We start from the raw sequence: 17,878 nt of genomic DNA, 5'->3' as shown, positions 1-17,878 counted from the left end.
CGATTCCTAGCGTGGGTCCCTGTCTGTGTAAGGTTCGCACATTCTCCCCATGTCTGCTAGGGTTTCCTCCAGATGTTCCGGTTTCCTTCCACAGTGCAAAGATGTACGGTTCAGGTTGATTGGCCATGCTGAATTGTCCTTAATGGCTTAGGATACGGAGATTAGTGAGATTGACAGGGTAAATGTGTCGGGTTCAGGGGAGAGAGCCTGGGTGGGATTGTGTTCGGTGCAGACTTGGCGGGTTGAATGACCTCCTTCTGCACTGTGGGGCTTCTATGTTTCTATAAACTAAATGCCAGTTCTTTGCAAGTGTTAAAATTACAAAATACAGGATTTGATATGTTGAAAGCTCTGAGATTAATGTGATTCATTCCGCTGCCCGATGTCTTGTCCAGTTTAAGTAGATTAAATCATGAATCAAATTGACATTCAGTGGAAAACCAAACTGTTCAAATATGTTTTATTCATTGTGGAATCAGAATACTCTGAACCAATGTTAGTTTAGAATATATCTCTTTATTTGAATGAAATAGTATCTGTTCTAATGGGTATTCACGAAGATTCTATTCATTTTGAACCAATGGGCTTAAATTAAACTGTTATTTTGAGTTGAAACGAATCGATAAGTGACCGTTTGCCTGGTTTTGCTGCCGTGACACTTCATCCTCACCAGTGAGGTGTTTGTGTAAATAACCAGAGAAATAGCAATCCCAGAATACATTTATTGATTGAGAAAAAAAACACTTCAAAAATTTCCCCATCGACACAACACAGAAATAGACAAATCGGTAAATAAATCAACGGATTCCAGTCGGGAATGTTTTTTTTTGGACATTTTTCTTCATCGGTTATTTGCGCAAAAAGGGCTATGATCATTTCTGAGTTAAAAAGGCGACAAGATTCCCTGTAATCTCGAAATATAATGTCACAGCAAATATATTTGCAGAAAATACCTGCGCTTTATCTCTCTGTGTGTTTCTCCTGTCTGATTCTGTGTCTTGTCTCGCCATGTTAGGTCATTATCAACATCAAGTCAAACTCCAGTTAATGTATTCTCTCAGACGTATTAATAGGCTTCTAACTAAACGGATCTAATTCAATTAATTGGAATATATCAAGAGAGTCCCGGCCACCCAACTGTTTGAATGGACAGAGTAGAGAGAGATTTACAGTTTCTAAACAACCTACATTTTCTCGGAATGTTTGATTGGGACAGTGTAGATGGAGATTCACTTCGTATCTATCCCGTGTTACACCTGCCTTGGGAGGGTTTAGTGTTGCAATGTGGAAGGAGATGAACATTCGGTACCTAAACACATGCTGCACCTGTCCTGGGAATGTTTGATGGGACACTCGGCCCTGTCTCTATATTGTACTCATCTGTGACCCTGCTCTGCTGATGTTAAATTCACTCATCTGTGTGTCAGTTTATATTAAAGAAAGTTTTGTCTCTGTTCATATTACACTAGATGTATTCTCTGATCATACTAAACTAGATGCTGTCTCTGTTTATATTACGCATCACCATTTATCTGTTCTTCTTAAGCTCGACAGAGACTCTGTTTTTATTAATGTAGATCTGTTTCTGTACTAAACTGGATGCGGTTTTAGTTCCGCACTTGACTATGTCCATGTTTATTTTATATTAGGCACGAATTCAATTATTACTGCACTAAACAAGACGCAATAATGTGAAAAGTAGCTGGGGAAACACATTTCTCTGTGTTCTCCTACAGACACAACTCTCTCGGATGGAGACTGGTCTTGGACACTGGAAGGTGTGATATCTGAAATCCAATTCTGCTGACTGCATTGCAAGTGGATATCAAACCCTGCGCTGGATGTACTGTCGATTCAATAGTTTCTGTTTCAGGATCCTGCTGAATACAGGTGTTTTTAGCACAGCAGGTTTGTGTATTGCATTGTCTCTCCTCCTCACAGAACAGTGAAATAGTGCGGCCATAATTCAAACAGAGATATAATCCAGTGCATTAAAACATTGACCTGGTCGCATGAAATATAGGCAGAGTCAGGATCAAATAAACACACACATGGATTGATGCAGTATTAAGACGGTCCCATAAGACATAGTAACACAATTAGCTACTGGACCCATCGAATCTGCTTCACCATTCAATCATGGCTGAAATATTTGTGTGTTGTTTCAGGGTCACAGGTTAGACAAGTGGAGAATATTCAATCACACTCCTGACTTTTGCCCTGTAATGATGGAGAGGGTTTGGGAAGTCAGGAGGTGAGTTACTCAGCTCAAAATTCCACGATTCTGGCCTGTTCTTGTAGCAGTATTGTTGACATGTCTGTCCCAGTTCAGTTTTTAATCATCGGTAATTCCCAGAATGATGATAGTGGGGGTTTCAGCGGTGGTCATGCCATTTAGTGTCAAAGGGAGATGTTTGGAATCTCTCTTACTTGAAGAAGGTCATTGTCTGACACTGTGTGGCGTGAATGTTACTCTCCACTCCTCAACCAAAGCCTGAATGTGTTCTCAGTCTTGCTGCATATGGACACGGACTGCTCCAGTATCTGAGGAGTCGCTAATGTGCTGAACAGTGTGCAATCATTAGTGAACATCCCACTTCTGACCTTCTAATGAAGGGTGAAGATTAGGCCACACTATCCTGAGGAGTTCCTGCAGCAATACCCTGGGACTGAGCTGATTGGCTTTCAACAACCCCAACCATCTTACTCAGTACTCGGTGTGACTGAAGCCAGTGGAATGTTTACCCCCGGATCCCCATTGACTGCAGATCGGCTCAGGGTTCTTGATGCCATCATCGGTCAAGTGCTGTGTTGATGTGGAGGGTGGGCACTCTCACCTCATTAAAACAGCTATTTCCACTATATTTGGACTAAGTTTAAATGATTTCTGGAACCGAATCCTCCTAGTGGAACCCAGACTGAGCTTCATTGAGTAGATTATTATTATTATTATTATTATTATTATTATTATTATTATTATTATTATTATTACCGATCTGTTGATCCTCGATACTTTCTATTATTTTGATGGAGTGAGATCGCATTGGGCGATAATTGGCCGGGATGGATTTGTCCTTCCTTTTGCGATAGAGCATGCCTGCTAATTTTCCACACTGTTGGGTATGTGATAGTGAAGTCGCTATACTTTAATAGATTGGCTGGGGCGCAGCTCGCTCCAGAGCACAAATCATCATTATTATTGCTGAAATATTGTCGGGACCAATAATCCTTGCAGTGTCCAACCTCTTCAGCACAGGGTTAGGCCACAGATCAATCATGGTCATATTGCATGGTGGAGCGGGCTCCCGGGCTCGAATGGCCTACTCCTGTTCCAATGTTATCCTGTGAAAGGTATTGAACTGCTTGGAAACTGGCATCTGTGATGCTGGGGACCTCAGGAGGAGGCCGAGATGGAAAATCCTCTCGGCACTTCTGGCGGAAGATTGTAGCAATTGTTTCAGTTTTGTTCTTCTCCATTTGCTGAGTTCCCACATCATTAAGAATTGAGGTTTTATTTGAGGCTCCTGCTGCTGTTAATTGCTTTAATGTCCACCACCATTCAGATCTGTATGTGGTAGACCTGCAAAGTTAGACCCTACCTGGAAAAATTCGGATCAAGGTGATTGTGTGATGTATACATTGACATGTACTGGTGCAATACCAGTTTGAAGAGGGTGCTATATGTTACAATATATTATAATCATGGACAGGGCCCATTCTAACATATATACATATGGAGGCCAATTCAAAACGAACAGATACAGGGTCCAGTGTATTGCGGCAGTACACACCTCATGTAATGTTCCTCACCAAGATTTATTTCCATCTGCTGGCAAAACTTTGTAATTACAGTTAGTGTGATAATATCGTTGTCAGGTATGATCCATGGTATCAATGTAACAAGAATTCACACCCATTAATGTCATATCATATCCCCTTCTGCAAGGTGCCAAAATTTATGGTGCAATGAATTGTACATGTCCGTTGCTGAATTATGCAGATTAAGTGGTGTATGGCAGGAATCTGTCTGGGGCCTCAATTATTTACAATATTCATTAAGGGCTTAGATAATGGGACAAAAAGTCAAATATCCAAATGGTAGATCAAGATATAATTTTTAGAAGGGACAACGCTAAATTTAGTGGATGCCAAACAGGATTTGGGGTTGGGCACATAGTTTCTTAAAATGTCACGATCTGCTGCAGAAAATAATCATTAAGACCAATGGAATGCCTCCCTTCATATCCAAAGGACTGGGGGATACGGAGGCAGATGTTGTGCTCCAATTGTGCACAATCCTTGTTCCACCCCAATTAGAGGACTGTGAGCAAGTATGGGCAACATATCTTTGGAAAAATGTTGACTCTGGACGGAGTTCAACGCAAGTTGCAAAGAGAGATCAGACGAATTAAGACATTTTTCTCTCGAATTCAGAAGGCTGAAGGCTGTTCTGATAGAAACCTATGAAATACCTACAGGGAAGGACTGTTTCCATTAGTTGAAGGTTCGAGATTAAAAGACCATAGTTTAAAAAAATAGGGAAAGGCCTTTCAGGAGAGTTGATAGAAAACATTAGTACATGTCCAGAGAGGTGAATGATTGGAACTCTCTTCGGCAATTGCCGGTGGGTGCTGGCACAATTGTTAGATATAAGTCTCAGGTCGTTTTTTTGTTTAATTGAACAGGTGTATCAGGAGATATAGACTTAGCGAAGCCAAAATGGATTCGGCCACAGATCAGCCATGATATTTTTAAATTGTGGGGTGAGTTCCAGGAGCTGAATAGCCTACTCCTGCAGCTATGTTCCGAGGCTGCCAGGGCAGCATCAGATAAAAATGGCTCAATCCATGGGAATGTGTTTTTGTTGATTTTGGTTAAAAGGAGGGATGTTGCCCAGGGAGCTGTTGGAGACCACGGGACCTTTAATGTCCAGCTCAGCAAACATGGCGTTGGGGAAAATGTTCTTCATTCCATTTGAAATTTAGTTGGGTCTCTGAAGACTCCCAGGAAGCCAAGATGTAGTTTTAAGTTGAAAGAAAATGTGTGTGTGTGTGTGTGTGTGTGTGAAAGGGAATTTGTGGGAAAGAATGAGAATGACAGAATATATGTGTGTGTGTCTTTGTGTGTTGTCTGATAAATGTCATATAGTTTACAAATCAACATCACAATTAAAACCGGCATCCTTCCATTTCCAATAGAAAAGTTAGAATCACAGTAAACACATGTCCACGGTCGGCAAGTGGGAGGCTTTCAAGGGAAAACTGAAAAGGTTGCAGGAAAGACATGTGCCGGTTAAGAGGAAGGATGGAAAAGGTAGGATTAGAGAGCTGTGGATTACAGGGGATATTGAGGACTTGGTCAGGAAGAAGAGAGAGGCATATGTTAGGTCTAAGCAACTGGGAACGGAGAGAGCACTGGAGGAATATAGAGAGAGTATGAGGGATCTCAAAAGGGGAGTTAGAAGGGCGAAAAAGGGGCATGAAATGGCTTTGGCGGATAGGATTAAGGAAAATCCAAAGGCATTTTACTTTTACATTAGGACCAAAGTGTGGTTAGAGGGAAAATCGGTCCTCTTAGGGACAAAGGAGGGGAACTGTGCATAGAGTCTGAGGGAATGGGGGAGATCCTGAATGAATACTTTGCGTCGGTATTCACGAAGGAGAGGGGCTTGGTGTCTTGTAATGCCTTGGAGGGAGCTGTAGACCAGTTGAAGGAAATATCCATTACGAGGGAGGAAGTGTTCGGGTTTTTAGGCAGCATAAAAACTGATAAAGCTCCGGGGCCTGATGGCATTTATCCTAGGCTGCTTAGGGAGGTGAGAGATGAAATTGCTAGGCCTCTGACGCAAATATTTGTCTCTCTTTGGACACAGGTGAGGTCCCAGAGGACTGGAGGGTAGCTAATGTGGTACCGTTGTTTCAAAAGGGAAGTAGGGATAACCCTGGTAATTATAGGCAGTGGTAGGAAAGTTGTTGGAAAAAATTGGATGTATCAGCATTTGGAGTGTTGCGACCTGATTAGGGATACGCAGCATGTCTTTGTTAAGGGGAGGTCTTGCCTTACGAATCTGGTAGAATTTTTTGAGGAGGTGACAAAAACGGTTGATGAAGGACGAACCGTTGATGTCGTCTATATGGATTTCAGTAAGGCGTTTGACAAAGTCCCTCATGGTGGGTTGGTTGAAAAGGTTAAGGCTCATGGCATACAGGGACAAGTATCTAGGTGGATTGAAAACTGGCTAGTTAACAGGGGACAGAGAGTAGTAGTGGAAGGGTCCTTTTCTCGCTGGAGGTCTGTCACTAGTGGTGTGCCGCAGGGCTCAGTACTGGGACCTCTTCTATTCGAAATATATATAAATGATTTGGAAGAGGGCGTACGTGGTGTGATCAGCAAGTTTGCAGATGACACAAAGATGGCTGGATTGGCGGGCAGTGAGGAGCAGTGTCTGGCAATACAGCAGGATATAGATAGGCTGGTATATTGGGCAGATAAATGGCAGATGGAATTTAATCCTGATAAATGCGAGGTGATGTATTTTGGAAGGAATAATGTAGAGGACAGTTACATGATAAAGGGTAGACCTATTAAGAGTATAGAAATGCCGAGGGACCTGGGAGTGCAAGTTCACAAGTCTTTGAAGGTGGCAACACAGGTGGAGAAGGTTGCGAAGAAAGCTTATGATATGCTAGCCTTTATAGGAAGGGGTATAGAGTACAAGAGCTGGCGTCTAATGCTACACTTGTACAGAACGTTGGTTAGACCACATCTGGAGTACTGCGTCCAGTTCTGGTCACCAAACTACCGGAAGGACGTGGAGACCTGGAGAGAGTGCAGAGGAGGTTTACCAGGATGCTGCCTGGTATGGAAGGACTGGGTTATGAGGAAAGATTGAGTAAACTTGGGCTGTTTTCCTTAGAAAGACAGAGATTGAGGGGGGATTTAATAGAGGTGTATAAAATAATGAAGGGTGTAGATAGAATAAACAGTGGCAAGCTTTTTCTTAGATTGGAGACAAATATCACGAGGGGCCACGGGCTTAAGGTGAGGGATTCGGATGCGAGAGGGAGGTTTTTCACACAGAGGGTCGTGGGGGTATGGAATGCACTGCCAGGTAAGGTGGTGGAGGCAGGCACGCTGGACTTGTTTAAGGTTTACTTGGATAGACACATGAGCAAATTAGGGATGGAGGGTTACAGGAGACTGTTTTAAATAAGGATCAGAGCCTCGGGACGTTACTGGAAATCTAATGCTACACGTGTTGATGTTTTTCTCTTTTACTCCACAGGTGTGTCGGCTCACCTTGTTGTCTAACGAGGGGCATGCACACGGTGGGTCGTGCGTGGGCTGCTCTTGGATGTTTCGAGCGTAACCTAGTACTTTGCGTCGTTTGTGTATGCTTAAAATTGGACCAGCAGATGGGCACCACAACTGATCAGTGACTATCACTGTTAGCTGTGCAGATACATGGATTTGGGCCAGTGTCTGTGGGAGTTTGTGCATTCTCCCTATGGTTGCATGGGATTTCTCAGGGTTCTCCGGTTTCTTCCCACATCCCAAAGAAGTGCTATTAGGCTGATTGGTGTAACAAATTGTCCCTAAATTATTCTCCCCTTAATCTGGTTTCCAATGGGGGTACCATAAGCATAGACACGGGTCAAGGGTGGAGGAGGAAAAACACATTGTTAAGACGGCGGCGCGGGCTCGTTGGGCTAGATGGCCTGTTTCCCGTGCTGTGTTGTTCTTTGTTCTTTGTTCCATTCATTTTAGTTTGGTGTCTTTTTTCATATTTCACATTTGTTGATGACTGAGGAGGACAATTTTTGAGAGGTTGATTCAACCCTAAGTGTTGTCCATGAAGCTATCAGTTGTGTTGTAAATTGTCCTTTTCTGTGCCATAAATGAGACCGAGAATTTTTTGATGGAGAGCTTAGTTCCCCCAAATGTTGTCGTCTCTGACCTGATGTTAGTGTCGAATGTCTTACTGAGATACACCAATGTATGGGTATGATATGTATACCTCTATACATATCATATCTCTATACATATCTCTATATATAGATATACATATCTCTATACATATCATACCCATACATTCCCATACCCATACATGGTGATACCCATCATCCCAACACAAACATAACACTGCGCTTCAGCTTAATCCCGGTCTTCAAGCAGGTGAGTAACAAAATTGTCATCCTATCAAAGGCCTGTCCCGTAATGTTATGATTGAGATACACCTACAGATGTTACCGTCTCTTCTATCCGCCTTGTCTTCGGATAATGTGATGTTTCTGAATCATGAATCTCCTGTGGAACGGAACCTATCTTCTGGCAGAGAAAGAGAAGGTCATAAATGTTCAGAAAGTTGATATTTATTTCCATCAATTGCCATCCATTCACAAAGATGCCCAATTGTGTTCATTAGTTATCATCCATTCAGAAACATTGATATGTTGGTGTTTTAATTTAAGGGATATGGGCGTTGCTGGCCTAGTCAGTATTTGTTGCCTATTCCTCATTGCCTTTAGTAAACTGGTGGTAAGCTACCTTCTTGAATTGCTGCAGATCCTGTGGTGTAGATACCCATACAGTCCTGTTACAGAGGGAGTTCTAGGATCTCGGTCCCGCGATAGTGATGGAAGGATGATATATTTCCACATCAGGTATATGACTGACTTGGAGGGGAATTTATAGGTGATATTTCCTGGTAACTGTAACCCCTGTCCTTGCAAATGGCAACCCACCGTGTGGCTGCCTAAGGAGCCTTGGTGAGGTTCGGAAGTGAAACTTGTAGATGGTACATAATGATGCTCTGTGTGGTGGAGGGAGTGAGCATTTGCAAATGTTATTCCTGTCAAGCCGGCTGCTTTGGCCTGAATGGGATGAAGATTTTTGAATGTTGTTTGAGCTGTACTTATTCAAGTAAGTGGAGAGAACCATTTTTGTCTCCTAATATGTGCCGTGCAGGTGGTGCACAGGTTTGGGGAGTTAGGAGGTGGGTTACTCACAGCAGGCTGAGCTGATATTCCAGCTGGAGCATGTATATACCCAGCTAACTTAGCGATTAGCCAATGGTAACCTCGAAGATGTTGATAGTTGTTGATTCAGTGTTGCAATATCATTGAGTGACAAGGGGCACCGGTCAGATTCTCCCTTTTTGGAGGTGATGATCGCCTGACGCCAATATTACCAATAATTATCCATTCACAAAAATAAATAGTAAAAATTCACAAAAATAAATAAATAAAAATAAATAAATTCACAAAAGTAAACAATAGTAGGAGGGATTACTATTTAAAGGTCGAAAAGCTGCGGCTTGCTCTGGTGCAGAGGGACCTGGGGGACCTTGTGCACGAATCGCAAAAACCCAGTCTGCAGGTGCAGCAGGTGATCAGGAAGGCAAATGGGATGCTGGCCTTTATAGCGAGGGGGATAGAATATACAAGCAGGGAGGTCTTGCTGCAACTGTACAGGGCACTGGTGAGGCCACAGCTGGAGTACTGTGTGCAGTTTTGGTCGCCGCACTTCCGCAAGGATATTTTGGCCTTGGAGGGAGTGCAGAGGAGGTTCACTACGCTGATACCGGAGATGAGGGGGTTGGACTATGAGGAGAGGCTGAATAGACTGGGTTTGTACTCGTTGGAGTTTAGAAGGATGAGGGGGGAACTTATAGAGACGTATAAGATAATGAATGGGATGGATAGGGTAGAGGTAGAGAGATTCTTCCCACTCAGAAAGGACAGCAGGACGAGAGGGCACAGCCTCAAGATAAGTGGGGGGCAGCAGTTTAGAATGGAGTTGAGGAGGAACTTCTTCACTGAAAAGGTGGTGAATCTCTGGAGTTAAATTAAACTAAATTAAATTGAGATTAAATCCGACCATGGCAGCTGGTGGAATTTGAATTCAATCAATAAATCTTGGTTCATACTGATAGCGACGAGATAACCCTCTGATTCCCCAGTGAAGGACATCTGCCATCCCTACTTGGTCTCAGCAGGGTGTAACTCAAGATGGACCGCCATATATATAACTGGGCAATGCCTTGTTTAAGAAGGGTGCCAGGCAAAAGGCGGGGAATTATAGGCCGGTTAGTTTAACGTCTGTGGTAGGTAAAATGTTAGAATCCGTCATTAAGGAGGAAATTGCGAGGCATCTTGAAGGGAATTGCTTGATAGGGCAGACGCAACACGGTTTCATGAAAGGGAAGTCGTGTCTGACAAATTTATTGGAGTTCTATGAGGATGTGTCTAGGGCATTGGATAGAGCAGAGCCGGTGGATGTGGTCTTTCTGGATTTTCAGAAGGCGTTTGACAAGGTACCTCACAAGAGGTTATTGCAGAAGGTCAGGGGACATGGAGTTGGGGGTAGGGTGTTAGCGTGGATAGAGGATTGGTTGTCAAATAGGAGGCAGAGAGTGGGGGTCAATGGGTGTTATTCGGATTGGCGGTTGGTGACTAGTGGAGTGCCCCAGGGGTCGGTGCTGGGGCCTCAGCTATTTACCATTTATATAGATGATCTGGAGGAGGGAACCGAGTGCAGGGTGTCGAAATTTGCTGATGACACCAAGATTGGGGGAACGGCAAATTGTGCGGAGGGTGTGGAGAGTCTGCAGAAGGATCTAGATAGGCTGGGCGAATGGGCCAGGAAATGGCAAATGGAATTTAATGTTGGCAAGTGTGAGGTGGTCCACTTTGGTAGGAAAAGTGGTAGGAAGGACTATTACTTACGAGGCGAAAAACTGCAGCAGGCGACGGTGCAGAGGGACCTCGGGGTCCTTGTGCATGAGTCGCAAAAACCCAGCTTGCAGGTGCAGCAGGTGGTCAGGAAGGCGAATGGGATGCTGGCCTTCATAGCGAGGGGGATTGAATATAAAAGTAGGGAGGTCTTGCTGAGGCTACATAGGGCATTGGTGAGGCCGCAGCTGGAGTACTGTGTGCAGTTTTGGGCGCCGCACCTGCGCAAGGATATTTTGGCCCTGGAGGGAGTGCAGAGGAGGTTTACTAGGCTGATACCGGAGTTGAGGGGATTGAGCTATGAGGAGAGGCTGAATAAACTAGGCTTGTACTCGTTAGAGTTTAGAAGAATGAGGGGAGATCTCATTGAGACGTATAAGATGATGAATGGGATGGATAGGATAGAGGTGGAGAGACTCTTCCCGCTCAAAAAAGACAGTAGGACTAGGGGGCACAGACTCAAGATAAAGGGGAGGCGGTTTAGAACGGAGTTGAGGAGGACCTTCTTCACTCAAAGGGTGGTGAATCTCTGGAATTCTCTGCCCGTTGAAGTGGTGGAGGCTGCCTCGCTAAATATTTTTAAGAAGCGGGTTGATGGGTTCTTGATAAGAGAGGGGATTAAGGGTTATGGGGAGAGGGCGGGAAAGTGGAACTGAGCCACGACAGATCAGCCATGATCTTATTGAATGGCGGGGCAGGCTCGAAGGGCTAGATGGCCTACTCCTGCTCCTATTTCTTATGTTCTTATGTTCTTACGTTCTTCTGAGATGCCCTAACACACCACTCAGCTGAAAAGGAATTAAGCACAGGAAACAAATGTTGTTCTTTCCAGGGACCCCCACGTCCCATGGAAGAATAAAGTCAAATAAAACACCAGCCTACATATTTATGCAGTATAAGATATATCACCTCTCTGAATCAACTCACACAATCAGCCTGTATTTATTTCTATCCATCCATCACAGTGTATTGTTGGGTTGGAGAGATCATCATTGTTACGAACAAGGTGCCAGAGAATCTGGGTTCCTTTCTTTTCCAATGAAATGGGAAGCATTCATATAGGTTTACAGCTTTAAAAAATAATAATTAAGATTGCCTCCAGTTGTTGCTGGGCAGATTTGTTTATAAATAGGCACTATTGACAATGTTAAGAGTTTGAAGTTGGCTTGCAGCCAACTGTTCAGTACTGAGGAAACAGATCTTTGACTTACTGAACAAACACCGTCAGATGCTTCCTGTAAATATCTTCGGGCAGTTGGCAGCAGGTTGGACTGCTGCCAAATACTGCGTGGGACAGATTAACGTGAATATGTAAGGATAAAATGGGACTTATCCAGTTATACAATAAATGCTTCATTCACAGAATAAAGACACGTTTTAAATAGTATTCCTTCCAAACAAATATTTTAAAGGGCTGCACTGTGATTAAACAGTATGGGGAACGAGTAAATTGGCCAGATGCTATTTCATTTGTGTAACTTCCAAATAAATGTCCTTCCAACAATTAAAGCCACTTTGTGAGTAACTTCATGACCTGCAAGGAAGAGATTTTGACCTCCCCACCCCCTCAGTCCAATGAGATCAGTGCAATGGCCCCAAAATGGAAATAATTAAAAGAAAAATAAAATCATCCAATTGTCTTGAAAAGCGCGGATACCTGGAATATTCTCAGTGTTCTGCACCTCTTTAAAAAGACAACCTCTCTTATCCCTGATCAGCACCATGTTCTGTTGTCCAGCACAATCTGATTTCGATTATTTAACAATCGCTCTCATAGCTGCCAATGAGTGAAGAAACGGCCTGGTTTAGTGAAAGACAAAACATTTATTTTTTGTGATATTGTGCAATATGCCACAAAGTCCTAATATCCTGAGTTCCCACTACCAGTGAATGTTCTACAGCCGATGGCCAATAAAATGAGCAGCAATGATTTGGATGTTGACACAGAACTTTCCTGATCGCCGTGTCCGTTCGGATTCTATAAATTCTCTGTCAAAGGTTGATGTCGATGTCATGTTTCCCTGTCAACTCAATTAATTATAAGTCAAGCAGTTTTCTTTCAGTGTTAATTTTCACAGGGTAAAGGAGCCGTTGGGGAAATCTAACGTGTAATATTGCATCATATGAGGATTGTCCTTTTTGAATTAATTTGTGGGTGGCACGGTGGCATATATGTTAGGGCTTCTGCCTCAAAGCGCCAGGGACCCGGGTTCAACTCCCGGTTTGGGCCTGTCTGTGTGGAGTCTGCATATTCTCCAATTGCCTGCTCATTTACTCACATTGTTCAAGGATATGCCGCTTAGGTTAATGAATTGTCCAGTCGTGTCAGGAGAATTAGCAGGGAATATACGTGGGGTGATGGGGATAGACTTAGGTAGGAATGTTGTGGGTTTGGGCCTATTAGGCCAAAAGGCCTTCTTCTGCTCTGTAATGATTCTATGGACATGGGCACCTTTGGCTGTTCAGAATTTATTGCCTACTTCTTGTCCGAGGGCAGTGAGAGCCAATCACATTGCTGTGGCTCTTGGATCACACATAGGCCAGACCAGGTAAGGACGGCAGATTCCCTTCTCTAAAATACATTAGTGAAGCAGGTAGGTTTTTACACAATCGACAATGATATCATGACCATAAGTGGATTCTTATTTCCAGATGCTTTTTTTTACTGAATTTAAATCCCACCATCTGTGGTGGTGGGATTCGAAGTCGGGTCCTGAGAACATTAGTTAAGTTTGTGCATTAATTGCCGAGCGATAACATGAGGCCATTTCTTCCCTCCTTTTTGTGTCCAGTCCCAAATTACAGTGACAGCTACCCACACCTGAAATAAAATCATTCCAGCAATTAGTTACATAAATCGATAATAATTCTTTAAATGGATTATATTTTTGCTGCAATGTGCAAATCAAACTGACGTTTTTACCCTGATAAGGTAATGTCATCTTCTTTATGTCTATTCTCTTGTGAAGGGGTGCAGAATTAAGGGATTTGTTTTACAATCAAATTGTTTTTTTCTCTATAACAGAGGCTCAAATATAATTTCACCTTTTGGACTAGCAGAGACGTTCCAATGGATCTCACTCTTTCTGCCTCAGTGTTAGTCTGTCTCTTGAATATTCCAGTGTCAGCAATCGATTCACTGGGAATAATCCTCGGTGTTTTTTGACATATTTTATTTGATTTATTATTATCACACATATTAGTACACAGCCTTGCGCACTATACAGACGGAGCATACCGTGCATAGAGAAGGAAGGGAGAGAGTGAAGAATATTATGTTACAGTCATAGCTCGGGTCTAGAAAAATATCAATTTAATGCGAGGTAGATCCATTCAAAAATCTGATTGCAGCTATAAACAAATTGTTTCTGAGTCGGTTTGTAGTGTCCTCAGACTTTGTTTTTATCTAGTTCCCGATGGAAAAAGGTGAGAGAGTGTGTCCGGGGTGAGGTGTATTTTCTTTTCATAATTTTTTTTTAAAGTGTCGAATCGGAGGTTGTGTTGACTCAGCCAGAGGCAGAAACCGGGCATCCCTGAGGCTCCCTGAGACTGAGCTGTAAAGACAAAGTGTTCAATATGGGCAGCAACTGGATGGTCTGGGTCCGACCCGTCCCTGATAGTGTTTATAGCCTCTCCTTCAGTATGATAGTCTTGGATCAACCCACAATTCCTCCGCCCCAGAGATTCAGAATCAATTTATTCCACCCAAAAACACTTAAAACAACGGAAAGAGAAAATGCTGGACAGTCTCAGGACATCTGGACTCGAAACGTCAGCTGTTCCCTCTCCTTACAAATATTGCCAGGCCTGCTGAGATTTTCCAGCATTTTCTCTTTGGGTTCGAATTCCAGAATCCACAGAATAGTTTTCATACTTCAAACAACATCTTCTCTTTGCAAATAACTATAAACCGAATATTCCTATCTTTCTCCTGCCTGTCCTACACAGACTCCAGTTCCATGTGATGAAAATAACCCTTCACCACCACTGAAATATCCGAGAAAGCCATCCAGTTGTATTAAAGCTGCAGTGGAAAGTCACCCATCCAGAGGGCAGGTTTCAGCAAGATGGTTCACAATCACCAATTAATGTTAGCTTTGTCAGTTACGCTCGCATCCAGAGATTCAATAAAATCAGTGCAAATTGCTGCAGATTCCGGAAATCTAAAACTGAAACAGCAACAGTGCTACTCAGCATCTCAATGGGCATCATCAGAGAGAGAACCAGATTCGTATTTAACATCAATGCCAGGATGTAAAATCTCTTGATATAATTATGAACAGCAAGTCTATTCTGTCCAATATCCTACCCAAATCCTCATTTGTCAAATAAAATCGCAAATTTGTTGGCCATTTATCACAACCGGGTTTGCGGGAGTTTGTGGTACGCAACTTACCTGGTTATTTGCAACATGAGAACAGTGACTAAATTCAGCAAAGGTACATCAGTGAGTTTTAAGAACTCTGGGGCGACATGAGGTCGGGTAAAATGTTCTATACATTCGAGTTCCCCCATAATTTGTAATACTTTGGAATCGCTGAGATTAATGTGAATATAATCACTCCTCTGCCTGATCATAGAAGCAGAAAATCATAGAATCCCTACAGTTCAACATGGTCATTCGGTCCAATAACTCTGCAGCGGGCTCTCCAGCAGAGCATCCTACCTAGGCAAGCTTTCATCCGATCCCGGCAACCATACATATTCACAGGCTAATCCCCCGAACCTACACATTATTGGACACTAACAGGAAATTTAGCATAGACAATTTACATTGGGCCTGGGAAGGATGCTCTGCCGGATAGCAGACTTGATGAACCGAATGGTCTCCTTCTGCACTGTAGGGATTCTATGATTCTAATTTGCACATCATTGGGTGCTAAGAGGCAATTTATCATAGCCAATCCACCTAACCTGCACATCCTGGGACTGTGGAAGGAAACTGGAGCCCTCGGAGGGAACCCACATGGATATGGATAGAATGTGAAAACCACACACAGTCACTCAATGTTAGAATCGAACCCGCTTCCCTGTCGCCTGTGAGGGAGCAAAAATAATTGTATCTCTTAGTGATAACCATATTTTTTACTCTTCCCTCGTGTGAGTGTGATCACTATTTGTGAAGGAATATTTCAGACATCAGATCTGTTTTTTTCAATTTAACTTGTCTAGTTTAAACAGACTGAAAACTCAATCAGATTAACATTCAGTAGAATATCTGCCTCTTCAGGGATGTTTTATTAACTGTGACATCAGAACTTTCAGAACTAATTCTGAAATGAAATGTATTATTTTATTTTAATTAAATACAGCCGGTGTTATGAATGTTCAAAAAGTTTTATTCATTTTGAACCAACAGTTAAAATTCTTAAAATAAATCGCTATTTTGAGTTGAAACTGATCAATAAGTGACGGTTTATCTGTTTTTTCTGTCATGAACATTTCATTGTAAACAGTGAGTATTTATGGAAATTAATACAAGAATAGTAATTCCAAATTAGATTGTTGACTGACAAAAACACAACAAATATTTCCCCACCAACACAGCACAGAAATAGAGACAACCATGCAAATCAATCAACGGATTCCAGTAATGGTTGTTTTTTTCAACATTATTTATTCATCAGTTATGTGAAGAAAAACATTATGATGATATCTATGTTCGGAATTAGGAAATAATCCCTCTGATCCCGAAATGTAATGACACAGAAAACACAGAACATCTCCTGTGTTTCATCTCTTTTTCTGTCTTTCTCCTGTCTGGTTCTGCGTCTTGTCTCTCCACGACGGTTCATCGTCTTCACTCCACAGCATAAAGTCAATGTCTGCCCAATGTGTTCTCTCAGCCACAGTTACAGGTTTCTAAAAGAATATAATTCAATAAATTGGAATCCATGAGTGAGATTTACTCTAAAAGGTCTCTTGAGAAATCAATGATTTGAAATGCTTGATACATTTTCTTCTGCACCTAACCTCGGTTACACCTGGTGATAAGGATTCAATGTGAAATCTTTCCCTACATTTAGCCGGTGTTGTCCCTGTCCTTGGAGTGTTTGACTGGACAGTGTAGAGGAACATTTACTCTGGTTTTAACTCATTGTTCCTGGTTTATGAATGGTTGATATATCTTTATCAGGGAAGATTTAATCCGGATCTAATCTCTGCTGTACCTGGCCTGGGTGTGTTTTGTGGAACTGTGTAGACGGCTCTATCCCCTATACCTAACACTAATTTAAACCTGCCTCCTGGATCTCTGAAGGAAGAGTGCAGGAGAGTTTTTACATAGAAGAGTGTCCATGCTCTTTCTGCCTTAATTTTGTTTGAACAGATTTGTAGACGGAGTTTCACTCTGTTTATAGGCAGTATACTGTCGTGAGAATGTTTGAAATGGATAGTTTAGAGGGAGATTCACTTTGCATCTCACTCATGCTATTCCTGCTTTGGGAGTTATTAATTTGCCAGTGCAGAGGGGACTTTGCATTCTGCAGCTAACCCCATGTTACTCCTGTCCTGTAAGATTTTGATGGGAGAGTCGGCCGTCTTTACAAATTTCATGGGGATTGAACCAGTCTCTTTATATTACAGTAAATTTACCCTGTGTCAGCTTGTAGTATGAGCCATGCCTTTGTTTATTTTCCGCTAAACCCTAACTCTTTTTATCTTGCATGTAGAATGTTATGTTGTCTGTCTCTGCACATAGTAAATTGGATATATTATCTGTCTGTACTAAATTAGACGCTATCCCTGCTTATATTATGTGTCACCATGTTTCTGTTTATATTAAACTAGACATTGTCTCTGTTTATATTAATTTAGATCTCTCTCTGTTTGTATCAAAGTAGATGCAATCTTATTTCTGCAATTGTCCATCTCCACGTTTATTTTGTATTAGACATGGTCTCAGTTTTTACTGCACTGGTCAATGCCAGTAATGATTAAAGTGGCTGGGAGTACACAGTTCTCTGCATCCTTCTGCAAGGGCAAACCGTGTGAGGTTTTGGATAGTGGAAAAGAAATCTGAAATCTACTTCTGCTGGCTGCAGTGAAAATGGATATCAAGTCCTGTGTAGCATGTACTGTCAATGAAGAACAAAAAATCAAATAAAATTACAGCACAACAAAATACTGGTGATCCAATACTGCCC

The sequence above is a fragment of the Carcharhinus amblyrhynchos genome, unplaced genomic scaffold (genome assembly GCF_965287045.1).
Source record: "Carcharhinus amblyrhynchos unplaced genomic scaffold, sCarAmb.v2.hapA scaffold_38, whole genome shotgun sequence".
In the NCBI taxonomy this organism is placed as follows: Eukaryota; Metazoa; Chordata; class Chondrichthyes; order Carcharhiniformes; family Carcharhinidae; genus Carcharhinus; species Carcharhinus amblyrhynchos.
This window is presented reverse-complemented; position numbering follows the sequence as displayed.